This window comes from Carassius gibelio, chromosome B19 (genome assembly GCF_023724105.1).
Source record: "Carassius gibelio isolate Cgi1373 ecotype wild population from Czech Republic chromosome B19, carGib1.2-hapl.c, whole genome shotgun sequence".
Classification (NCBI taxonomy): Eukaryota; Metazoa; Chordata; class Actinopteri; order Cypriniformes; family Cyprinidae; genus Carassius; species Carassius gibelio.
The window spans coordinates 15,454,168-15,476,940 of record NC_068414.1 but is presented as its reverse complement, the minus strand read 5'-3'; the positions used below and the strand labels follow the sequence as shown (position 1 = coordinate 15,476,940).

Below are 22,773 nucleotides of genomic sequence, written 5' to 3'. Positions count from 1 at the left end.
CTATGCTCTTTGTCTTATTTAATCTCACTTGGAGTGTGGATTGTTAATTGCTACTTTTTATCTCCCCAATTATGACTTAATATCACGATATGTTTTTATATCTCACAATGTAACTATACAACATATCTCACAATTGCAAGTTTGTCATGATTGCGACTTTCTCAATTAACTAAAAATGTGACTTTTTCTATATCGTTAAATTTTTTTACATTTTCTTGTAAGTGTGACTTTATATCCTATCACTGCAAAAATTTCTTGCAATTGCATCATTCAAACTAAAAATCTGAATTCTTACAGTGTCTTTCTTTATCTCTCTGTGTCGACATTATTTAATTTAATTATGACTATTTCGTATCATTTTGACATTGTCTACCAGCTGTGACTTTGCAATTGTGACTATTTTTATTTAATGTGACTAAGTGTCTCAGTGGGACTTTCTCACAATTGCCACTTTCTCCCACAATTGTGAAGATTAATTAAAATTTCCACATTTTAACAAAAAGAAGTCACAACTGCGAAATATAACTTGCATTGTAATTGCAAATTTATATCTTATAATTGCAAATATTTTTTGAGACAATATTTCACAGTCGTGAATTTGTTTCTAGTAATGCGACACTATAATTCACATTGTAAGTGCGAATTCATATCTTACAATGGCATTGCTATGTAGTTGCTATGATGTCTTGTGGGCTTGTTAGATTTGCTAGCCCTGCGTAGGAGCATTAGTACCACTTACGCTTGGTTTACCAAACACCACTAATCACCAGCTATAATGAAAGTGTCTCAAAAGCTTGATAATTGTAATCAAGAAGAATGGCGAGTTCCTAGGACTTCTCAGATATTTTAGGCTGAACGTTGAGCCGAGAGCAGTGGAGCACTCCAGCTCCCTGAAATCAATCAGCTGTGCTGGAGAACAGGACTTTCATAATGAAAAGAGAAGAGGAGATTATCCTCAGTCTTTAATTATTCAACAACGATATAAATATCGAGCAGAGAACTCCTAGAAACCGGCCGCTGGGGAGAGAAAGGAGTGTGAGGACTAGAGCAAAGGATGAATGTGATGTAAAATGCGATAATTGTCATAGTGAAAGGGAGGATGAGGACAGTTTAAGGTGAGAGACTAATTTCTCTGTGACAGCAGAGAGTGAAGGTGACATTAGGAGTGGGAGTCTGTGAAAGAAAGGGCCAAGATGAAGACAGCCGAGTTTGAGCTGAAAGATGAGGTGTCACCGGCAGCATTTGTAACCAGAGCTACTCCCTCACAGTGTTTTCTCTCCTTCTCTCTCTCTCTCTGGTTTTCATTATGTCGATATTTCTCACTCAGGACTTTGTGACTCACTGATTCCACTGCTGGGATACCTGAGGGGAAACACATCAGGAAATGCATTATTTTGATTGTCAATTTGGAGAGGTACATTGCAGACAGGAACGAGCCTCGTTCCTTCATGAAGTATATACATCAGAACTCATTTACAGATTGCTTTCTTGCAACTTTAGTTTGTTAAAGAGTTGCAGCATTTGCTTGTGTTCAGAAAACAGAAAGTGTTTTACATGTTTTTTGAAAGAAGTCATCAAGGCTGCATTTAATTGACAAAAAGTACAGGAAAAAATGCAATATTTTAAAATATTATTACGGTTTAATATAACTGTTTTCAATTGTAATATGTTTTAAAATGTAATTAATTTCTAAATTTTCAGCATCATTACTACAGTCTTCAGTGTCACATGATCCTTCAGAATTCATTCTAATATGCTGATTTGCTGCTCAAGAAATATTGATTTTTACTAATATTCTAAATTCAAAAATTCTAAAACAGTTTCAGGTCATGCTACAAGATGCTGCATTCACAGCTTGGCACGTGCTGTCTTCTGCTCACTTGCTCATCACAGACCGGCTGAGTTCGTCCCGGGATCAGACCTCAAGTGTCGCACCCAACAGAACAGATCCCAGGTGAGGAAATCGTGATTTCACTGATCTTACCTGTCGGTGAACAACCTTGGAATAGATTGACCAGTGAAGGGCTTTGTTCTGAGCTGAAGAAAAAGAGAGCGTGAGATCAAGACAGTTCTGATGAATAGAACTGATCCAGAAATAGGGGGAGCGTAAACAGTTGGCCTTCATAGGAAAGATTTATCTGAAAACTGACCCAGACAGAATTTAGAAGATCCAATCCTTTCTTTCTTTCTCTCTATCTTTCTGTGTAAATCTGTAAATCAGTTTTCCCCTCAACCCCACACCCCATTTTGGACAAACTGTATAAATCTAACCACTTACGCACACATCAAGCCACACAATTTGAGAATATGATACGATATGATCAATATATGAAGCGCTTATGGTGCAGGATGAGTTAAACTTGTTACAGCAAGCACCACTAATAATAATTGCTTCAAATTAATACTTCAAATTATTCATAGCCACGTAAACCAATACTGCACAGAGAGATACATTTGGCTCTTCCAAATGAATGTTAATAGGCCTACTGGTGTGTGGAAACAGCACCTCTTATGTGAATGCACATCCCCTATGGTGAAATTATGGTGCTTATGGACTGATGTACATGATTTGCCCCCACCTCATAGCGTTATATATGTAAATGAGAGCTCCTTGAAAGTGGCAGCACAAAAACATTTGCAGCGGGGAATAATGAAGTGCTCCCTATCCTCCTGTACTCCTCTGTTTGCGCTCAGCAAGGACAATCTATTGTCATGAGTATGACAGCATCTGCATGAGTAATTACAGCAGCCCACTGCACACTGGCCAATTTCCCTTCCGTCTAATGGGAGAGCACAGAACTAATGCTCAGAAGAGTTTGAGAGTGATTCTCTGATGAAATTAGATGTGGCAGTGGTTTGGTTTTACGTATGGCCATCCATTTGATTACTCTGCTGCGACACCGGTGGTTGCAAACGTGAAAATTTCTTCCCAGCAAATCAGAACATTTTAAAGGTCATTATTGACTTTGTGGGAAAGAGACTGCTGAGGTGTTGACATTCTAATGGACTAGGTCTATAATTAAATGTTTGCCTGCACCCTCACTCACATGATAAATGCTGCTCTCATCGAATAGTGAGATATCATTTTCAACCAGCATGACTCATCCTCTCAGCTTTTACTGCCAAGAACTGAGATACAGGGTTTAGAGCAGCTCTCTCACAGAGGAACTCTTCCATTCCCAAGCCGGAAACAAGAAACTGGGAACTAACTTTTTATTTCATAAAGAGCATAACTGTTCAGTCTTTGGGTCGATTTTTAGGCCAATCCGGGAGGCTAATTCACCACGTGATCCCGTGGGAATTTCTTATAGGTTTTTAAGAATAGTTTTAGGATGAAAAGACTTTCTTTTTTAATTTTCTTTTGAAGCATTTGCTGCAAAAAGATTTGGTTTCATTTCTTTATGCCAATATGGAATTTATGTTATAGAGCAAAACATCTCTTTGAAACAATATAGGCCACAGCCCTAATTTTATTTATAAACTGTAAATCGCCATTCCCAAAACCCATTATTCCATGGTTCAAAAATGCTAATTTCCAACTGGGTAATAGGACAACAAACTGAACAGCTTTAGTTGTAAGTAAGCTTAGGTTTATATGCTTTGGTTTTGATGCTTTGCTGTTGTCACATAACACAGCCTTGGCACAAATAATCAATTGTATAATTCATTATTCAAATACATTAATGAAAGAAGACCAGTGCAAGTCTTCATGCAAACATACATATGCACACTGTTAAAAAATGTGAATAATACAGATTATTGAATTACATTTTGCTTGTTTCTTTGTGTGTGAAACGTAGAAATTTATAATTTCTGAATAAAAATGGTAATTTTAATAAATATATTCAATAGATTTAATAAAATAGTTTGAGCTTTTATATCATGCAGCAGCAGAAGTAAAACAGTAAGAGTAAAACAGAATGCTTCAATATCAACCTCAAGTCTTGCAAGTCTTGCAATCAGAAGTATCTGAAAAATGTAATAATAAATATACTTATCTTAATGAATCTTTGGATTTGTAGATGTTCATTGCCTGAGTGAATGTGTGCACTTACAACACAGCTGCAAAATATGCATGCATGACATTTGAAAAAAAGTAATTTAATATATGTCCTCAAATGTCAAATTATTTAGTGCAAAGAATAGATATCTGTGGTAAAAATCTCTTCTCTTTGTTCATAGATTGCTTCAAAAGTGGAGGCTAAAACTTAGAGCAAGAGGTAAAGGCCAGAACACTGGAAATGTGATGGTATTCAACAAAATAAAAGTCGATGTGTACATTTGTAAATTATATTTTAAATAATCTATTAAGCAGCACATAAGTTGTAATTTGTTTCTGCTTCCAGTAGCTTGAGCTGTTTTTTTTTCTTTTTTTTTTCGGGAATATACATATTACAATGCTGCCTTGAAAGCACTGGAAGGATGAGTAGTCACCCTGAACGTGACAACAGAAGCACCAACCCATGTTAAGCCAACCTAAGATGGTTTGCTAGTCATATCTGGTTTATGGCCTCCTCCTGACCTGCACAAGCCATGGTGTTCAACTGGACTACCAGATAAAACGTGCTAGGCTTATAAAACCAGCCAAAAGACTAAGCCAGCAAATCAGTTTCGTTCCCCACAAAATAATCAAGATGCTCCAGTCGACGAAAAATATAATCCAGTGACAGAATGACTACATACATCAAAGTGACACTTCACTAGAAGAGAAGGTCTGGAGACCACGGGCTTCCATTGGCTCGTGCACCCTGCGCAGGGAGGAGGTCTGCACTATTTATCTGGGATATGAGCGCACCATCTGTCTCTCCGTCAGCCAATGAGCGCTTTAATTCCCTCTCTATTCACCGGCGGTGTCTTCACGTAGTGAGCGGACTGCACACTACAGACTGCAGATGAGAGAGGCGCGCGCTGCCCTGTGACGTCGCGAGCGAGCGAGGGACAGTAGCGTTTCCGAGAGCGCGAGGAAGGAGAGGGAGGCTCCGCGAGCCGTCGTCGTTTTTGTGTAGCTACCGTGTGTATTTATTTATTTATTTGCCGATATTACATCATATATATTCAGTCCTGACCGGCTTCCACAGAGGATACTCTCATGAGCCGTTTGATTCCCATCGATATATCGTATTTATTTTTCAACTGCAAGTCTTTTAGGCGACTAGATCATGGCAGGTGCGTTAGCGTCTGATGTTCGTGCGATCTGCGGAAAACGACAATCAGACGCACGTTTGTAAACAGTAGTGTGTGAACGTTTACGTCTAGCGCAGCTTCTTTTTTGCGTGTCCGCTTTATTTAATTTGTTGTCACTCGCTGTAATCGAGCAATACATTTACGCGAAGCACAACTGTATATCTTGTTCTCTAATGACTATTATTATTATTTGTTTAATTGTAAAACATTTGACTGTTATTTAAGCACACGGATATTTAAAAGCAATTGTGCAAGGTTAATCTCGCACACAAGCGACGCACGCAATATTAATAGTACGAGAGCAATTTCACGCGCACAGAGGCAGTTGAAGTTTAATACGTAGTGAACGCCTAGCGCGAGCAATTAAAAGAGCATATTTATTTACCTGTCGTCTTACTAGTACGCACACGTACACACGCGCGCACACACACGCGCGTTGGCTATATCAAGCATCCCTCAAGGACCATCTCCACAGACCGTTCCCAAAAGAGCCTGCACGACGCAGTAAGTAATACAATTGGGTGCAGTAATTGTTCTCGTTTGGTGTCTCATCTACCTTACAGTGAATCAGTTTAATTGAATGTGTCATCATGAGGTTTCTTAGCAGCTTTGAGACACTACACAGAGGCTGTGTTCAGAAAAAAAAAAAGCCCAGCTGCTGTAGTGTAGAAATCCCACTAAAACATCGTTTCAGTGGGTCCTGCGGCGTAGTGGAGGGGCAGGCTGACCTGAAGTGTTTTGTGTAGAGCTCTTGTGTTTGAATGGTCGCTGTCCACGGTGCTGATGTAGAGCCCTGCTTCTCGATCCGGGTCCTGGAGGAGCCCCAGTACTGCACATTTTGGATGAATGCTCCTAGACCTAAAATGAGAACTATATATATATATATATATATATATATATATATATCACAATAATAAGTTACCTTATTCTGAAAATAAATGGCATATTTAAAAGACAGTATATATAAATGCACTGTTAGGGGAAAATACTGATGATGATGTGAATTGAAAACGTTTTGTTTTTGCACTGAGCTCTTTGCGTTTTTTCACGTTTTGGCGTCTAAATAAAATTGTTTTGTTAGAAATCTGCTACAATTATGTGTGCAAGCTTTTCTCCTTGTTGAACTTTGCTATTGTTCTTTGGGTCTCATGTACCAAAGTAATTTTTTATGTACTAACTACTAAAAGTATTTGGCTTGGGTATTATTTTTTTTCTACTGTAAAATATTGTAAAAGTTTATTAATGAGTCTTAATAAGTCTTAATTACCTTGTGATTTAAAGAGATTCTGAAGACATCATGCATAGGCTATTTTGCAGTGAAATATAATATATTGTGTGATCTATCAAAAAAATATTTGTATTCTTTTTGTTTCAATTATTAGTATTAATTTAATATTTATGATGTTTAGTTAATTAATAGTGCATATCACAAATAATTACAAAGTAACACATTGAATCAAATGTGAAGTTTGGAAGTATAAAGACTCAAATAGTATTTTCCTGTAAAACACACTCCAATGAGCGTTTACAACTTCAGAAAAAAAAAAAAAACTTTTTACAGTAAGGGTGATCATGTGGGCTTCCATTGTTGTACCAGTACATTTTGCAGCTTAAATATGTTGGTGTATTAACATTATTATAATTTAACAACATAAAATGAGGAAACGCAAAATGTGTAGTCCCTAAAATGACATAATGTAATGAATCAACCTTCCTTGCTGAATTTTTAATGTTGAGATTAGGATACATGAGACTTGAAAGCCACCCAAAATGTGTATTTTTCAGGAATAGGGTTGAGAAGCACTTACATAGCTCAGTATTTCTTGATCCAGGACATGGAGGGCCTCAAAACTTCACAGTTTGGATGATTTTCATTGATCGTTTCTTCTGTAAAATGCTCTATGAAGTGCAATGAGTGTGTAAAATAAAGGAGGCATCCAAATCTTGTAATGTTAAGGGTCCTGGAGAAGGAACCCTATAAAAATGGCTGAGGAACAATGGAAAAAAAAGAGAGGCAGATGAAGTGGAAAGGGTGGCGGTTGAATGGTTTTGATTGTTGTTTTGAATTTTGATGTGAAACATAATCTGGAGGATTGTGCTAGAGTTGTTGTATATTTGATTGAAATGTATGTTATGCATGAGTGTCATGCATGATATTTTTGGCTTGAATTAGACCAATTGATTTAGATATTACAACACGAGACACATCTTCAGCATAACATTTTCACAAAACATTTTTACATTGTTGTTTCGGTGGCCAATTCTGAATTTAAATGCCATGCTACTAAAAATAAAGATTCTTCATTGGCATTGATGGTTCCATAAAGAACCTTTAACATCCATGGCATATTTACATTCCACAAAAGGTCCTTTATAGTGGAAAAATGGTTCTTTTAGAATGTCCATTAAAAGGTCAGATAAATAAAATGGCTTCCCTGCTAAAAATTGAAAAAAAAAAAAAAAAAACAAATTAAAACATCCTTTTGGAACCTTTATTTTTTAGACTGTAGTTTTGTTGAATTCTTGTATGTATTCTTGCAAGTAGTAGGAAACTCTTATATTTAATGAATCATTAATATATTGTGAATTGATTTGTTTATTAAAGAGCTAAGTAACAGAAACATCAAGGTCCTTATAAAGGGCAGGACCATTCTTTGGCTTGGCAACAGCTTCATTTCTTCTTGGATGGCTGTTGAACACGTCCTGAACTGTGTGCAGTGTGAAATTGCACTATTTAAGAGGGTAATTCTTTGAGTAATGAAGGTTGAAACGATGTGACAACTTCAAGATGAGTGGGGAAATAAAGAGGGAAAGATGTCTGCAACACTGATGGTCCTGTAAAAACTAATATTCCTGGGCTGTTGTACAACAATCCTGTTGAATCATGAGACCTAATGACCTTCATAAGATCTAGTATCTCATACAGTTAGAGATCTACAGCCAAGTGGGTTTGGTTTTCTCCAACACAAGTCTGTCTGGATGTAGGTAATAGGGTGAAAGGTCACTCATCAGGCCACATTACTTTTGTAGGTTTCTGCTCCTCATATACTGACTTCACACACATTTTTTTGAGTTGCAGCTTGTAAAACCCTTCTTTGTGAAGCATAGCTTTGTATATTCTTCTGGGTCAAAGAGGTGGCGATTCAATTCTGTGAGTTTTATTAAAGCCATACTTTTGTGGCATTTAGCAATTATGCTGTGAAGGCTGTCTCTGTCAGTAAGTGCCAACTTTCAGCCTATTCCATTTCCCTGATGCCGTTGGTGCATGTCTGGCATATTGTTATTTCTGAGATGTTCTCCTTGACATTTTAAGTCATTTGATAGCTTTGTGACTGATGCACCTGCAATTTAAGCTTAGGTTATTCAGCCTCGCTGGCACTATGTTATGTGCCTGGTATTGCTTTAAAGGCTCACATATCAAAATGCTAACAGTCAGATCTCCTTTATAGCTGACACATACTGCAGAGTGACAATCAACCTAGTATGTGACTCACCTTTACAGCTCCATTTAGGTTTTCAGTGTTAAATGACCATGTTTGGATCCATTTCGCCCAGTATGTGTAGTCTACTGCACATATCATGCATATATGTTTACATGAGAGAGATTTCTTTACTCACATTTGCGTTTGGATGGTGTATCTTTCTGGTAATATAAGGAATTTATCGCTAAGTCAAGGTATTTTTATTGCAGTCGGTCTTTATGCAGGTGTAGAGTCCAATTAAATGGGGTTAATTGGCATTTCCCTTGCGTACTACTACTGTGTTCATCAGCAAAATAAACCCCCCTGGGCCAGAGAGTGAGTTAACGAACTCTCTTAATTAGAGGAATGATGAATAATAAAGTTTTTTATCATGTCCATGTGGATCTGCTGATGGAAAGCTATATTTATGCAACTAGAACAAGAGACTTGCAGCAATACCTATAAAGTTAGAGTAGAATAGATACAGATATTAAACTTACATTAGATAGATAGATAGATAGATAGTTTGGGACAAACACTGAATGCTTCTGTGGTTCATTGTACAATCAGTTTAAACAAGAAGATGCAGCCCTGCATGTTAATTACTGTAATTGTTTGAGGAGTCCACAATGAATTTGACCAATGGTCAAACATTTAGTTTGGATTCACGGATAGTTTGTGGAAAAGATCATGGCTTGTCGAAGCATGTACACAGTGTCTGCTATTAATGTGAACGTGAAACAGTGTTCACAAACCACACCATTTTCAGATGCCAATTGATTTTATTCATTGGCTGGATCATTAAATGTGTGCATATGGAGCTTGGTGGTTGGAAGTAAGAGGGATTCATAGTATCGTATGAACAGGAAAGTTGTTTCAGATTCAGAGGCAGATGAGCATGTTATTGCATTTTGATAGAAGTTTACGAAGGCATTTTATGAATAATGTGCACCAGTGAATCATGCACAATGTGACCATGAATGTGCATTAATAATTAAATAGTGTCCATTTAAATTCCGTATCGAATTAAAGGACATTGCTTCAGCAAACCCCCGTTTTGTGTTGTCTCAAATTTTGGAAGCCTTCATGAGTGAAATGCCATCAACACAACCATGACCTCTCATAAATTCACCATTATTCAGTGTGCAAACATTGAAGCCAGCGGGGCAGCTACTAATGTAAAGTTAGTCAAAGGGTTTTAGGTGGAAAACATCTGAATATACTTCCACCCACCTTCTCAGTTTGACAGATTCTCCCAACTCCTTTCGTCTTTGAAGGATCTCATTTATCCAAAAGCACCTATTTTTCCTTTGGAGTCTTTGCAAAATGTAAAGCAGCAGCAGGTCAAATAAATCCACCTTCATTATTTTAAAACTGCAGCGCACAAGCTCAGAATAAATAGACGGTTATCATTGGCTGGTGACGACACAAATATAAATATTATCATAGTTATAGTTGTCATTATCATTTTTGGTTTATACAGGCCTTTACCGTCACCATTCAAAAAAGTTCCACCAGACTAAAGTCAGTTCTGATTGGCTGTGTATATTTTTATCATTCATGAGCTGTAAAAAAAAAAGTTCTAAAAATGATTCCAATGATCTTATCTGCTATTCTCATAGAATTAGAATGATTATTAAAACCTTATAGTTACCATTATCGTCTTTGGTGAGAACAGAATGTTTAGCCACTGAATTAAACAAGCTCCCTCTTTTTAAAATCATAGAGGCATTTAAAGACCGAGAGCAGTAGCACATCTTCTCATTTTTTCGGAAGTTGTCAAAAGCTATATCATGAATGACTGACAGACAGAAAGTGCCTCAGAAAGTCTTCTGTCTGGCTAAACAAAGATTCCATCCACACATTTTCATGGAGACTAAGGCTGTCTGAGTGATATTTCCAGACACCTAATTCACTGAGATCACTCAAACAATGACATTTCCTTCCTGATATTTCAAATAAATCACTTAGAACTGCTTCAAGAAAGTAGTATTCCAAGCATAGACTTCAGCGTAGGTATTACATAAATTGACACGGCGCTCTTGACTTATATGCAGATTTACACACTGAGTGATTGGCCGACTCTTGTGGGAGACACATACTGTGCTGACTGACAAGACGGATCACTGAAAGAGGACACTTCACCAGGCCATCCACCCTGTGTGATTGCTGACTAAAGCCAGGTGAAGAAAGGCTGAAATAACTCCCTGGATCAAGAGCTGCTTCGGCTAACATGGTCATTACAACGGTGCTTTGACACTAAGAAAGCCTCACTGATGGACAGGCTAATTAACTTGTTCCTCACCTATTTGGTTTGAGGTTTGTAACCGTTGCAGAGAGGTACGGCAAGTGTTTAAATTGCTGGAGTCTTGACAGATTGAACCATGCAGCCGGGAGGTAAATGCACTTCCTTGAGTGACACGCGAGGTCAGGACAATGAGTCCTGAGAGGATGAGGAACAGACAGTGCTGCGATGAGTCCTACACCTTTGTACTTTCTTGCCCGCCCACTCTGATTTCACTGACATTGACTGTAATGCCTTATCCTGATGTGCATTCTCGATTTCAATTTCTTACTCTGTTATATCACATTCAGATTAACTGATACCTCTAGGGTTGTGTCTGTTCGGACAGATGTCCAACAGGCTTCATTGACGTTCCTTATATCCCTAAACGTGCTTTGTGGAAGCCCTACAGGAAAATGCAGTTGACGCAAGCCATGCTGCTTTTGTTTTCCTGTTGTTCTGTATGAGCTTTCACTCTCGGTGTGATGCTTGGAGGCTTGACACTGGCGATAAACCGCTCTCACTATCGCACCAGTGTTGAACCTGCCTGCCGCAGGGAGGAGGAGCAACTTAATGCATCAGTGGTGCTCTGAAATCCAGAGGGTCAACTCCGAAGCCCATTGCTAGCCTTTCCCAGCGGTAATTTGTATTTTGCGAGCTCGGCTTAGTACACTCTATTGAGATGCTAATACGATTCATATCAATACTCTCATCCCATTCCTTTATCGCCTTCCGTCTCTATTTCCTCTTACACTATCTGTCATTTCCTGATTCCAGTAACCGTTTCCTTCCTCTCCACGTCTTTCTCCAGACCTGGCATCTGGGATTTGTAGATAGTGACTGCAAAAATAGTCTTTTTCAATGAAGCATATTGATTTTTTTTTTAAGACGGACAGTGTGAGCACATGAAAGCAGTGCTCTGTCTGTATGTTTGATCAAGCTTTTCTGTTTAAGACAAGCAGAGTCTTTACTCCAGCCTGTGGATTTTGGCTTTCGTATAGGGGGTAAGAATTATTTTTCTGGAAAAGCATCCAAATATCTTATAAATAGGAGGAAAGTGAGCACTCTATAATATTAAATTCAAAAATCAATGGCAAGGAACAGCTTTAGTGGCAGAATTGATTGGAGTCTATCAACTGTATTCAGTGCTTGGACGCCATTTAAAGCGATGGAACCGTTTCTAGTGCACAGGTCAGAGAAAGCCATTTCAGCTCAATTTTGGCCGTCCTCTGAGAGTGGAGAAGAGGATGTTGTTAGGAAACCGTCCATCAGCGCTGAACCTTTACTCTAGCATCAGTCTAGTAACTGCCAGAGTGAGAGCACTTTGTCACATCAGCAGTTGTTCAAACACAAAATTCCCCTGTATTCTGAAATAACACAATTTAGACCCACACTTTCAATGCAATGACAACAATAAAATTATTTTTTTATATATTCTAAGGAAGTTTTGAGTTGTTCTTACCCATACAAAATTCACTGCCATGATGCTGTTTTAAGTGATTGCCAGGGCATTACTAAATGATTGGCTAGGTGTTTCTTTTGCGTTCTGGGAGTTGCAATGACATAACTGTGTAGCTATGCAGTTGTTAACTTACTATGAATGTTTTGTACATTGTTCTGTGGTTGCTAGGGTGTTTTGGTTAGTTTCTAAACCATAGCCCTGTTTCTGCACAGTTACGGTGTTCTGCTTGGTTGTTAGTGTGTTACTAAGTGTATTCTGGGTTTTGTCAAGTCATTTTTATGTTGCGTATTATTGTATTTTTATGTTGCATATTATTTTATTTTTATGATTTGTATTATTTTATTTTTATGTTGCATATTATTTTTATGTTGCATATTATTTTTATGATGCATATTGTTTTATTTTATGTTGCATATTATTTTATTTTTTGTTGCGTATAATTTTATTTTTATGTTGCATATTATTTCATTGTTTTGATACATATTGTTAAATTCTTATGATGCGTATTATTTAATTCTTATGATGCGTATTATTTTATTTTTATGATGCGTATTATTTTATTTTTATGATTTGTATTATTTTATTTTAATGTTGCATATTATATTTATGATGCGTATTGTTTTATTTTTATGTTGCGTATTATTTTATTTTTTGTTGCGTATAATTTTATTTTTATGTTGCATATTATTTAATTTTTTTGATACATATTGTTAAATTCTTATGATGCGTATTATTTAATTCTTATGATGCGTATTATTTTATTTTTATGATGTGTATTATTAAATTTTTATGATGCATATTATTTTATTTTTTATGTTGCCTTTTATGTAATTTTTATGATGCATATTATTTTATTTTTATGTCGCGTATTATTAATTTATAGTTATAGTTATAGTTAGGGTGTTATTAGTGTGTTTTAGGAGGTTGTCAATATATGCAGCTGTATTGTCAATGCTTTGTGGTTGCTAGGGTGTCATCAGTGCATTCTGTTTGGTTGCCAAGGCATTGCCATGTTGCTATGAAGTTGCTATGGTATTTCGGGTGGTTGCTAGTGTGTAGCTAGTATTTTGGGAGGTTGTCAAGACATTATGTTGTGTCCTTTTCTACAATGCAATGTTGTGTGCATTGCTATGCAGTTGTTAAGGTGTTGTGGGTGGTTGCTAGGGTGTTCTGAGTTTTGTCAAGACATCACAAGGCTGATATGCAGTTGCTAGGACATAATTATTTTGCTATCCAGTTGATAACTTTATTATGCATGTTGTGTGGTTCTTAGTGTGTTCTGGTTGATTACCAAGTCATTGGCATGTTGCTGTGATGCTGTTAAGGTGTTCTGGGCTTTGCTAGTATGTTTTGGGAAGTTTTCAAAACATTGTGCATATTGCTGTCCGGTTACTATGGCATTCTGAGTGGTTACTCGGGTGTTCTGGTTGGTTTCTTAGACATTGCCCTTTTGCTGTGCACTTGTTAAGCTGTTCTGAATGTTTTTTAGGATGTGGCTAGTTGTTCTGGGTTTTGTCAAGACATCATAATGTTGCTATGTAGTTGTTAACGTATTATGATTTTTTTGTGCTAATGTCTTTTAAGGGGTTGCCAAGACATGCAGTTGCTGTATTGTGAAAGTTTTTGTGGTTGCTAGGGAGTGCGTTCTGTTCAGTTGTCAATGCTTTTCCATATTGTTTTGTAGTTGCTATGGTGTTTTGTATAGTTGTTAGGGTGTTCTTAGTGTATTTTGGGGGTTGTCAGAAAATAATGTTGTGTGCTTTGCTACAATACAATGTTGTGTGTGTATGCAATTGCTAGGGTATTCTGGTTGTTTGCCAAGGTATTGCTCTATTATTGCGGTTATTAAGGTATTTTGTGTGGTTGCTAGGGTGTTGCTATTGTGTTATGGGTTTTGTTAAGACTATATTGCTATGGAGTTGCTAACTTATTATGATTTTTTGTGAATTGCTACTAGCTGCGCGATAAATCGCATGCAATATTTAATGTGCATCTTGTCAGTAAAGCCGGTTTTGTAATCAGCGGTAAATCACCTGCCTAAAATCACCTAAAATCGTGGAGTGTGAACTTGGCATTAGGGTGTTGTTAGTGATTTGGCAGGTTGTCAAGACATTACTGTATTACTATGCCATTGCTTATGCATTATGAATGTTTATGTGCATTGCTATGTGATTGATTGGGTGTCCTGGTTAGTTGCCAAGCCATTGCCCTGTTGCTGTTCAGTTGTTAAGGTGTTATACGTAGGTGGTTGTTAGGGTGATGCTATTGTGCCTTTTGTCAAGATATTATTATATTGCAATTACATTTAGATGTGTTTCGGTTGCCAGGGTCTTATTAGTGTGTTCTGGATGGCTGCCAAGGAACTGCCATGTTGGTATGATGTTGGTAGGTATTTTGGGTGGTTGCTAGGGTGTTGCTTATGTATTCTAGGCTTTTTCAAGACAATATGATTTTCTTAGCAGCTGCTAACAGTTGAATAGGTGGATTCTAAGTAATTATCATGCTGGTATTATAAATAATTTTGTGGTTGCTAGGGTGTTATGGTTGGTTGCCAGGCGTTACCCTGTTGCTGTGCAGTTGTTAATGTGTTCTAGGTGGTGGCTAGGGTGTTGCTATTTTGATTTGGGTTTTGTCAAGGAATTATGTTACTGTGCAGTTGAACTATATTATGAATTTTTGGTGCGGTCGCCAGGGAGTTATTATTGTGTTATTTTTTGTTGCCAAGGCACTGCAATGTTTGTATTAAGTTGCTTGGTGTTTTGAGTGGTTGCTAGGGTGTTGATATTTTGTCATGACATTATTATGTTCCATACAGTTGCTAACGTGAATGTTTTTGTGCACTGCTATGTGGATGCTAAGACATTATCATGCTGTTATGCTTTTGCTATGTGTATTATAAATGTTTTAGTGGTTGCTAGGGTGTTTCTAGTGTTTTGTGGAAGGATATTGAGATATTGCCTTATTGCTATGCAGTGTTCTGAGTGTTTTTAGCATGTCCCCCCTTTTCGGCAAACACATTGAATCATATTTAGAGAAAATTTGTTTGGGGGGGGGGGGGTCCAATGGGATAAGAAAAATAAACGTCTGTAAACAAGTATTTTTATGTTTTATTAAACATTTTTATATATGATCTGTGACCCTGGACCACTAAACCAGTCTTAGGTGTAAATTTTACAAAATTGAATGAATAAGCTTTCTATTGATGTATGGTTTGTTGGGATCAGGCAATATTTGGCTGAGATACAACTATTTGAAAATCTAGAATCTGAGGGTGCTAAAAATCTAAATACTGAGAAAATCACCTTTGAAGTGTCCAAATGAAATTCTTAGCAATGCATATTACAAATCAAAAATTACGTTTTTATATATTTATGGTAGGAAATGTATAAAATATATTCATGGAACATGATCTTTACTTAATATCCCAATGATTTTTTTTTTTTTTTTTTTTTTTTTTGCATATAAGGAAAATCGATAAATGGCCCATACAATGTTTTTTTGGCTATTGCTAAAAATATACCCCAGCGACTTAAGACTGGTTTTGTGGTCCAGGGTCACATTTATATTTGATCTTTTATTAACATCAATTATTTATCATTTTCAGCACCTCTGGTTATCCCATCTTACTACAAGAAATGTTTTTACTGGAATAGCAAGACGAGACAAAAACACTAATTAAGGAAATTGTTTTTGTGGTTTAGGGGTTTGTTTAAATCCCTAACACTATGTATTAACCATAGTAATAGTGATGCTTTCCTTAGCAGACACAGCTAATGACATATTACAAGGGTTTTTCTGCTTGTTTTGTGTGTTTCTTTCATTAGTATGCCTAGCCCGTGAGACACATAGTGTGGTGATGTGCTCTCTTATCAGGCCCTTACACAAGGACGTTTGTTCAGCATTATTCCTTTAAAATGGCTGATAATAGGCTTCGCTGTGTGTTTTGTAAAACTATGGTATGATTAATGGCCAGCTGTTGCATTGGACGTTGACTCTGTGGCCAGGTTTTCTCTAACATTATGCTAACATTATGGTTTCGAAGCTTTAGATGTGGGCGCGTTTCGCAAAGATAATGGTGTTTGTGTCCTAAGCCAGATTTGCACAAGAGGGAAGGAGAGAGAGAGTGAGAGCCAGTGAGCTGGCAATCAGCGGTAAACCCAAGACCAGATGGAGATAAGAAGCAGCGGGAGAGAGAGAGGGAACCTCAGGGATCACAAGGCTCAGATTTAGCCTACATTCATAAAGAATAGTATAACCTGAAATCACCTGTGGTGTCCAGACAATTGTTTAGTACCAGCAAACGGCTTATAAAATATAGAAAATATTGTCTTAATAAAGACATAAAAATGCAAAAAGTTTGCATGAGTATTTGGCTTGGTGTAAAATGAGGCCACATTTATTTAATTAAAAATACAGTGAAACTGTAATATTGTGAAATATTGCCATTTAAACTAACTGTTGTCTGTTTTAATATTTGTTTTAATTGTAATTTATTTCTGTTATGGCAAAGCCGAATTCTCAGCAGTCATTATTCCACTCTTTGCAGAAAATTTGATATTTATTTTAGATTCTTCAAATAATAGAAAGTTCAAAAGATCTGAATTTATTAGAAATTTAAATCTTTTATAAATGTCTTTACTGTTATTCTTGACTAATTAAATCCATCCTTGCTGAATAAAAGTAATAATTTCTTTAAAAGTAAAAATCTTTCTTACTCAGTATTAAAGCAACTGTCAATATAAAGTAAAAAAAAATGCATGTGTGCTTGAAAGGGGGAATAACTGATAAGTTTGGTCAAGCTTAGACAAAAGGGGCACCTTAGACACTGCTGACTAAAGTATTGTACTCTATATTTCTATGGCCTTTCGCCCAAGCATTGACCAGCCATAAAGTTAGAGGATATAGATTGTGGCAACTACCTCATGTATTGGGTACTTTGTAGTCTGAATGAACTTGCTATTTAATTGTTCCAATAGTTGGCTCGAAATGACTGTGAGTGTGATAAACCAGCTAAGGGTAAGAAAAGGAGGAAGTGAGGGAGGAAGTGACTAAGCTAATAAATCCAGCACTGAACAAATCAGCCGCAGAGCTAATAGGGAGATTTATTAGCCTGGTTTAAGTGTTGAAAACATCCCTGCAAATAGAAGCTTTGCAGCCGTTTTCAGTGGTACACGACCAACAGAAACAACAGTTTTGCTTTCATGAAATTATTACGATTCAAAAACAGATTCAAACCAGTTCTATTGACAATATCTGTGACATGCGATCATTTTGATTCATCCCTCAGATATCAAGTCTATGAGGCAAAAACAGTATTATTTTGGTATTTATTTATATGGTATTTTACAATTATAGTATAAAATAGAATAGTATGATGTAGTTGCTTTGAAGGAGCTTTTACATTTTAGTCATTTTGTTATGCGCTTTTGTCATGTGTATTTTTAAGCATATCTTTTTAGTTTTATTTGTATTTCAGTTTTAGTTTAGTAATTTTAATACTTTAATTAAACAAAAAAAAAGCTTTATTTCAGTTAAGCAGCATTTTTAGCTTTATTTTAGTTAAAGGAAAGTATTCTTAATAGTTTTGGTTAACAATAACAACAAAGTATAAAGATAAGGTAAGTCTTTTTGTTTTAGAATTATAGTAATTATATGAATTTCTCTATACAAAAATGTTTTTTTTTTTTTTTTTTTTTTTTGGGGATGAACTTTTAGTTATAGAAACAATGTTCTTTGCATGCCTTGCAGTATAAGTAAGCTGTTCTATCACACCTCATGTCTTAAGATGTATAAATGTTTTAGTTTTGTAGATATGCTTTCAAAAATGTGTAAATTTTAGCATTTATGTTGTTGCAATTTCCCACAACACCTATTTCAGTCATGGCTGCCAGGTTGGGACATTTCATGCATTATATTCCCCCCAAAAAGCCCAGGGGAGCTTCTCTCAAACCACTACATGGGTTTTGATTTAAATGTCTGAAGGGAATTCATTGAATACCACATTTGATGCACTCTCCAAATTCTTATTATCATTGGCTGGAGGCCTAATTTGACCCAGAATGCATTAGCCCCAGTTTGTTGTTTGCTTTGAGTGTGTACTTTTCCACTTATCACAGGTTTTGTTTGTTGGCTCATGTTTGTATGTACTCACAAATGTGTGCATCGGTCACCAGAAAGTCTCTGCATGCCACCGTTCTCTCCACACATTTGAGTGGCTCCTGCTCATCATTTTCATCACACACAATAGCCATGATGGCACAGCCATGCTGTTTAAGGCCGACTGGAGCTGCTACATTCATGCCTTTGTGTACATCTGCGTGCTTTCCGCTGCAGCGATATGAATACAGTACTGCCTGCTCAAAGCCTTTCTGGCTCTTACAGGATCGAGTTGAGGTACAATACATTCCAGGTGGCCTTTTAAAGCCCAGTGGTGGAGGAGATGAAGTATTCCTCACATCTGGCCTCAGGACTCTTGAATCAGACAGCAGGGGCTCGGGCGGATTGTGGAGTTTCTTCAAAGGCCTCCTTGAAGACCTTGCCACCTGCCGGAGAGAGAAGTGAAGAGGACTGTTGCTTTTATTCGGACTCACTCTGTTAGATGAAGGACTGGTGAAGTGAAGAGAAGGGTCAGGAATGAGCCTCTTCATGTATGACCAGAATCTCTTTCCAACTTGTCTCAACACAATTGTCTGGAATTTCTAGTAATACTGATCACCTAGGCTAGATCTAAAATACCTATATAGTCAGCAAAAAACTGTGTGTAAAGAGTAAAAATTCACAGTATTACTAAAACAGCAGGCAAACTGTCCTTGGATGACCTGCTATTTCCAGTTAGATTCTGAAGTGTGCATCCAGTGGACACACATTACGGTCTCATGAGGTCATGGGAGAAGATTTGTGAATGGCAGTGAAGCGATGCAACTGATGCTGTAGGTCTCAAAACAATGACAACCCTGCAAATGTTGTGTATCTGGATAACAGAATTCTGGATTCTATGTTGTATGAATGTGGCAAGCTACAAACATTCATACTATATAGAATGTACTTATTTAATTATTGTAAAGTAATTACTTAATAAAAAGAAGTGCTGAATCCCAATTCAGGGGCTGCATCATCCAAAGTTGTTGACATCAAAGGCCAGACATTTAAAAGCAGTAGATGTCAAACAAAGTTTAAAGTGTAATGTAAAACAGCATTTTTCTAAAAAAAATTAAAACCTGCCATCATGGGTGCACAATAAATATTTGGTCTGGACCACAAAGGATCCATTCATTGTATACTTGATTGGGATACAAACAATGTATTTCAAGGCATTTGAAGGGGCCTTCGTATTGAGCCTGCCTTTGTTGCAATGCTATATATCCGTGCATAGCCAGACCTTCAGACTGATGACAGAAGGTCTGGGAACCTTTCCTCCTTTAATGCCAAAGCCGTATGTATCGGACATTCAGTCAACGGTCCACTATTACGCATTAGGTCTTCCAATGCAGCCTTCAGAGGATGCAGCCTCTGAATTGGGACATTTAATTTCAGATGCAGCCCTTGATTAGGTGGTTTCAGGTGTGTTTAATTAGGCCTGAATCCGAACTCTCAGAAGTGGTCACCCTTGAATCAAACAGGCTATTCTTTGCTGCTGTACCTTTAAGAAATGCCTCTTCTGAATGTGAATTGAGCAATAGAACTTCGGTCGAGCTGTGGGTTAGTTGTCAAGTCCAATATAGTTGTTAACTCTCCCATCCCACCCTCTTCGCAAAGCATGCATCATTGTGGCAGGATCATCAAACAATCCAAGCCGAAATGTGCCGCTCAAACTGTAAAGGTCAGATGGAAATGAATCTTGTTGAATCTTGTTAAAAGAAAACTTCAGCCACACTTTCCTAGTGCTAATGTCCTTCAGAAGGATATGCAGAGCCGCAGGTGATGACACACAGCCCAAGCACAATGTTTGACGGACTTGAAAGTTTTCAGCTGTAAAATGGTGTGACAGTCGTATTCTGTGACCAAAGTGACTACCTGAAAGTTTAATTGTTTCAGGGTGTACATGCTGTTTGAAGGCAACCTTAGTCAACAACCGCTAGTTTGTCAATTCATTGTACCAAAGAGTCTCATGGCAATGCATTACTATATTTATATTTTGGTGACTTGTTGGCAAATTCATAATAATTCAATTTTGAATATCTTGTTTGCAAATATTTTATAAAATCTGCTTACGTTACATGGATGTTTAGGTTTATCAGTTCAGAAAAAAAATCTCCAACTCATAAAATAGTTCTGTTTTCGCATAAGAACTCCAGTAAACCCTCACTTGCATTTATACCTAAACCCGCATTTATACCATTTTTATCAAAAATATTTATAACATGAAATGTGGGGCATTTTGTGTTTGGAGAGTGGGACAAACCTTCTTTTATGCCTCCAAAAGGCATATTATTCATATATACACCGACCTCAGTTCAACTTAACCCGGTATACTCTGGTTTAGCAGCCTGTACATTTAAATGAAGTCATTGTCATTGTTTTCTTGGCAAACATCCTTCCTTTCTATGTAAATGTGGCTCATTATAGAATGTGCCTGATTCACAAACATCAGCACTATTTTCCTTTAAATTGCAGCTTTTTGGAAGGGATGTTTGTTTATATTTTTCTAGTAATCATAGCAGCAGTTATTGTAGCCAGTTTTTTAACCTGCTAACTGTCACCCCGTCCCGTATACGGGACGCCTACGTTGACTATACTATATTATAATCAAATCTAATCTAATCTTGACAAACTATATATCGTTGAAAAGGTCTAAGACTCCCAAATATATATTTTACCAATATTTTTTGTAAAAAATTATGTAGGAAAAGTAATAGATTAATTTATGACAAGAGTGCACCCTCAGAAATCTACATTACAAAAGGAGTTTTTACCTTTTTTTAAAAATAAGACTTCCTCGTTGCCTTTTTCTCTATCACATTTTAGAAATCATCAGAAGTTATATATCGCTTGAAAACATAAAATTTCAAAATTCATCCTTTAAAACCCATTTTAAAATCAGACATTGCATTACCATGTAAATGGTACATCAAAATCATGTTACAAAATGTTTTCAGTCATGAATTAAAAAAAATTTGGTTTGTATCATGCACATTCAAGTCTATCTTCAAAAACGTGAGTGACAGTTAACAGGTTAAAGGTCTTTTAAACGTCCTAGCTTTTTTAAGTGAAAAGCTACCATTTAGCCATCGTCTTGGTCTATGTCCATTCACAAGATGCAAATGTCTGGTCCAAACTGCATTCAGCTCTCGTTTTGTGGGTGTGTTTGTTACATTTGCATAATTCCTTTAGTAAATTGGGTGGCAAAATAATGCAGCACATGCATATAAACAATATTATCAGTGGGCGCAGTGTTTCAGGGTTTCACATTCTTAATTCCCCCGTGACCCTTCGCTCTTTTCCATGCAGTCACAATGAATGGAGCTCTACAGTACCATAGAAGTATCATAAAAGTGGCCTTTATGACTTGTGTGCTATAGTCCTAGTCTTCTGAAGCCATAGGATAGCTTTTTGTGGGTAACAGACTAAAATTTAAGCTGTTCACTGCATCCTTTTAAAGGGGTCAGCAAGCCAAGTCTGCTTTATTGTCAATTCTTCCACATGTACAGCACATAAATACAGTGAATCGAAATTGCATTACTCTCAGAGTCTCAAGAGCAGTTATTTTATTTAACTGACTGATGAGGTAGTAGAATGATGTCAGTTCCATGCTGAATGAGGTAGTGAGCAGACCAATGATGCACAAAGTGGCTGGTGCATGTCACCGTATATTAGTTGGGTGTGGGGGGGGGGGGGGGGGGGCTGGGGATGTGGGATCTCGGGGGTTCATAGTTCAGTGGTGCCTGGGGAAGGGACCGGGGGCAAGTTCGGGAGTGAGTTCAGATTCCTGACAGCCTGATGGATGAAGCTGTCCTTCAGTCTGCTGGTCCTGTCCTGGAGACTCCGCAGTCTCCTCCTCGATGGCAGCAGACTGAAGAAGCTGTGTTATGTAGAGGGCTTTGCAAGTTAGACGGGTTCCATAAATCGAGCATTGCGTTAGTTCAGTCAGGCCATGTTAGTCACGCTTGCATCAGCTGACAGTCAGCTGTTCCTGACGTGTACCAATCCAGTCTTGACACCTACAGTATCACATACGGTCTATTTAAATTCCCATTCTTCAGTGTCTCTTCCATCGCATCGCTGCTTGCAATTAACTCCCTCCTCCAACCCCAACTCCACCAGCTGATCCTGTAATCTGATCTAACTTTGTTCTTTCTTTGCAGTCTCTGTCACATTTTGTTTACAACTCATGTAATTGTGAATTGTAATTATGTATGCTTATAATGGTTACATTCTGTACCCCA

General features: G+C 37.3%; 1 protein-coding gene across 2 annotated transcripts in view; it reads left to right on the top strand.

The window, feature by feature from the left end:
• The first annotated feature begins 4,871 nt into the window (after positions 1 to 4,871).
• Positions 4,872 to 22,773, top strand: part of gabbr1b (gamma-aminobutyric acid (GABA) B receptor, 1b) — a 127,845-nt gene continuing 109,943 nt past the window's right edge. The window contains exon 1 of one of the 2 annotated variants that reach the window (XM_052584076.1): positions 4,872 to 5,688. The gene's annotated coding sequence lies outside the window, so the exon portion shown is untranslated. The remainder of the gene's footprint in view (positions 5,689 to 22,773) is intronic. The other variant, XM_052584077.1, reaches the window with a different exon arrangement.